Consider the following 4624-nt stretch of genomic DNA (forward strand, 5'->3'; position numbering starts at 1 on the left):
GTTCCATAGTTTTTCTGAGGATAGTGGGCCTCTCTGTATCTGATAGAGGATCAACATAAGTACAATCCCTGTGGATTTACACTGGTATAAATGGTGGGAGAATCAAGTCTAGTATATCACCATCTCTTCTCAAGCCACTGTCTTTCTTCCTCCTTAATACTTTGGAAATTATACTATTTTCCGCTGTTAAATCTTATCCGTGTTCCCATTCTATGCAGAAACAAACAAACCCTGGTTATCTCTGGTGAAGTCCTGCAAATTATAACCTCCCACCCCCAAATGATAGCTTAATCTTCCAGGAAACAGCACAGACAGACAGCATCTGAGCTTTGAGGGCAGTAGTTCCCCATGGCACGTGAAGTTGGACCAAAGGACATGTGAAGGGATGCAAGGACTGAACAATTAATTTTGCTTATGATTTTCTTTACATCAATTCACACAGAAGGGACTCAATGCAACTTGGCCTCAGGTGTTAGCTCTTGCGGAGCTCTCATAAAGGTGGGCTTCCTTTTCCACTTCTAGTAAGATAAGTACATTGCGTTATATTTAATAGCATTCAGAAAATGCTGTAAGCATAAAAAAGTATTTCATTTTAGACCTATACAAATACGCACCCTAATTTGGATTCACTGCGAGTGCTGCGGCCATACAGGCTGTGGGCAAGCGTACCGGGACGGCAAGGCAAGGATCTGCTTGATCTGCCTGTCTCCTTTTCTGCCAAAAGCTGTCTGCTGGCAAACACTGACCACAAACAGGCGACAGGCTGGGCGATGCCTACCACGTCCCTCTCCTCCATCACCCCCTGAAGCGGATGTTGGTGCCAGCCCACCATCACCCGCAAGCTCAGGGATGCTGCAGTGGGGATGCGGGGGCCGGCTGATCCCCGTAGCTCAGCAGTTGTTCCGATGCTGCAGGGGAGCGACTTTCTGTTCCTGTTACTCCGGCTGTTTAAAAATAATGCATCCCAGAGCCAAAGGAGGAAAACTGTAGGCCCCGGGACACGAGCTCTTGGCTGGCCCTTCCTGGTGCACAATGGCAGGAAAGCACTGCTATGGTTTCTCCAGGACCTGGGTGGCCCGATAGAATGCCGTGAAAGAAATATGACGAGCATGCATGGCAAACCTGTCTACAATATGTGAGCTCTGGGTTAAAGGACAAATAATGCCAGATACTTTATTGGCTGCATTATGAAAAGGTCTCATCCGCTGGCTGTATGTGCTCATTAACCCTGTACCAACTTCATGCATAAAACCCATTTACCTTTATCAAATAACAATCACACTTATGTATTCATGCTCTGTTTCTTCCCTCACGTGTCCTCACACTGAACTACTATGCCTACTACTGAGAGAACCACAGAATCAGAGAGTCATTTAGGTTGAAAAAGACCTTTAAGATCATCAAGTCCAACCGTTAACCTAACTCTGCCATTCCACCACTAAACCATGTCCCTAAGCACCTTGTCCACAACCATACTTAACCAAGCAATTTCACACAGGTGTTGGCTCTGCCCCAGGACATCACTAGTGGACCAAGGGAAAGAACAAGATAAAACAGAAGGCCACCTGTACATGGGAGGGGTGTACGTTGTACAGGCACAGAGAGGCACCAAAATGAAGCTATCTTATAATGGTGCTCCGATGGCGATATCCAAACGCTGTGTTGGTGTAGTTTCCTAGCCTGCAGGTACGTTAATGTTTTAGACACCATTCACATGGCAGCACCCTGCCAGACTGGTCACGGGCTCCCGTTTCAAGCCCTGCAAAGCTCTCGCCTCAGTGATACCTTGGTGAGATAACCTTGATTTGTCCCACCCTAACAACCTTGATATATCCCACAGATATAAAGGTATAAACCAACAAATTTCATTTATTATGTTTTTAAAACTGCTATGTTACTCTTTTGATACAAAAACCGCATATAGAAGCCCTAATTTTGCCACCTAACATGACTTAAAGTGTTGTCTGGGTACTCATCACTGATCATTTTAGCTGCGTGCTCACCCCGCGCTCCCCGACGCAGATGAGCAGCTTGTATCAGCTCTCAGCGTGACCATGAGTAGCTCGCTGCTGTTCAGGCATATGTACAGATTTGGTAAGTAGAGGACCACTACAGCAGGTGGGTTTCACCAGGGCAAAGCCTGTAGTACTCCCAGCTTCTCCCACCCGGCTAGGAAGCAGCAGAAAGGAGCTGTATCACACCAAAAAAATAGAGACTGCATTCAGCTCCTGGCAACTTTGCTGCCTGTTTGAGAGCCTGTAACATTTCAGATCATAGGGGTAAGCGACATTTTTGGTCAAAAGCCATCACTAAGATACCCAGAAGGAGGTAAATGATTCTAAATCCTACTGAGTCTCAGCCCCCTTCTCCTTCTGACATACCCGGTGACAGAAAGTATGCGGCCCTGTAATCAAAGTTACTACAGAGGCAAAGCAAACAAACCCCGAAGCCTATTGGAAACATCTAATCGTGATAGAAAAATTGCACTACAAAAGTATGATAAACAAAACACTTGTTATGAGTACCTTAAAAACCAAGGACAAGCACAAGATTGTAAAGATCAACAATAAAAATTAAATGTAAAAAAAATCCCAAGACAAATGTCTCCTAAATTAATGACAATATTTATAGAATAGATCTAAGCACAGACCTAATATTTAGCTTTATTTAAATTTTGGCTCCCAAGAGAATTAAAAAACCAGCTGGTCTTGTTGATCTAATAGCGCCATGTCGGCCCCAGCAGACAGCGTCAGAGCTGTGTGGGGTTCAATGTCAACAAGCTATCGACTTAAAATAAAATAGTAAACTCAATCTTTTCATGTTGAAATGTTGTGCTGTGATGGGAATGGAATTAGATGAAATTCTAGAGCAAATATACAGTTTAAACCCTAACTCATTTAGTCCGTTTAAGCAAAGAGAGCAATATATATCGCACCCCCCCGTTACATCCAGCTGAACCGTGTATTTGGACATCAGCGGAGCGTGTCCACGGGCCTGGCTTCTGGAGCTCGGGAAAGTTGTTCTTCCTAGTTCACTTTGGTTTTCAGGAGAGATCTGTAAGACTAAGTTATAAACAACCACAGAGTGGTCCTAATTCAGTTCTTAATTAGCCGCTTATTCAGAGGAGGTAGTTTACCACCCGATTTTTGAAAACCTTACAAAATTAGGCTGTCTGTCCAGGTGCTTATTCGGGGATTATAATGTCTACTTTGGCAATGAAAATGGCATTTAAGATACTTTCTCTTCCAAATAAACATAATTAAAAACAACAACAACAAAAACCAAACCCAGAAAAGGATTTTGTCCTGGTGTAGTTAGCCAAAATGATAATTACATCCAGCGCGACATTGGGGTCTATGAAGTATGCCGTTCAGCTACAGCTCTCCGCTGCCTTTCTACACACTATATTATTTATTCCATGCTCCTGAGCAAATTTCTGGGGCTTGTTCAGCCTGAAAGGACCTGCGTGAGAATCAAAAAGTATAGGTAATGACACTGACTCAATAAACAGTAGAAAAAGTCAGGTTTCTAGCTGTCAATCAAGACATGAACTGATGAAGTTCACGACGTTTTCTTCTTTTGTGACCCTGCATTCAGTCCAGTAGAGCTGCGGACTGTCTGACTGTGATTTCCTGGCCCTTTCCGATTTGTGTCTTTCAAATAAGGGACCAGTGAACCCCTACTAGAAAACTAAAGTAAATGCTTATGGCTTGTTAGACCTAGCCAGGATTACAATGAACAGACGCCTCCAGAGAAAGCCTGTGCAATTGAAATTTGCAGTCTGATTCCTAGGAGATATTTCGGTAAATTCAGGCAGAGCAAGCTGGGGCATGGCAGGAAAATTAAACGGAGAACTGTGTGCCAATTATGCTTTTCTCCACTGCATTCACCCCTTCTCTCCAAACCAGGATGGCACTGGCCCGTGCACCGTTATTAGTATTCTAGGATGGTGTCTCATAGGGATAATAATGAACAATGAAAAGCAGAGGAATATTAGAGAAGAAAAAAAAAAAAGACCGATACCATTATGTACATCCAGTCTGTAGTCAGAGGACAGCAAGAGAGCAATTCAGCATCTCCATACATTGGTCAGAACTAACGAGGACTCTGCAATCACCTTAGACAGCTTCATAGCTTGCCAATATATATTTCTAAATTTACACGCACACATACATTAGGATGAGGTTGCCGACGAGCTGAAGTCTGGTTTGTTGGCGCCAAAATTGATTCCAGATTGCATGTCTAGAATTATATAAACATCGTACATGTCCAGAGGTTGTGGAATGTTTAGGAGGGCAGGAGAGCAGCCAGCTCCCCCACCCAGCCCAGCACACACAGAAAAAAAACACCCAAGGGACTAGTTGAGTCACACTGTAACCAAGCAACAAATATTTAATTAGAGTGACAAATAGGATGAGTGGGTCTGAGCCGTCCCCCCCCTCCTTCTTATGTTAAGGGAACAAAGCAAAACACTAGGAGGGAAGCCTCTGCAACGCCCCAAACGCCTCCCGCCTGGAAGGATGTTTCTTCCCTCCAGCTTTCCCAGCTTGGCTTTTTTCCACCTCATGTGGAGCAAATGTTAGAATAATCCTGACACGGAAATCTCTTAACCATGCTCTAAAGT

The sequence above is a fragment of the Egretta garzetta genome, unplaced genomic scaffold, assembly GCF_000687185.1.
Source record: "Egretta garzetta isolate BGI_Z169 unplaced genomic scaffold, ASM68718v1 scaffold467, whole genome shotgun sequence".
NCBI classification, from domain to species: Eukaryota; Metazoa; Chordata; class Aves; order Pelecaniformes; family Ardeidae; genus Egretta; species Egretta garzetta.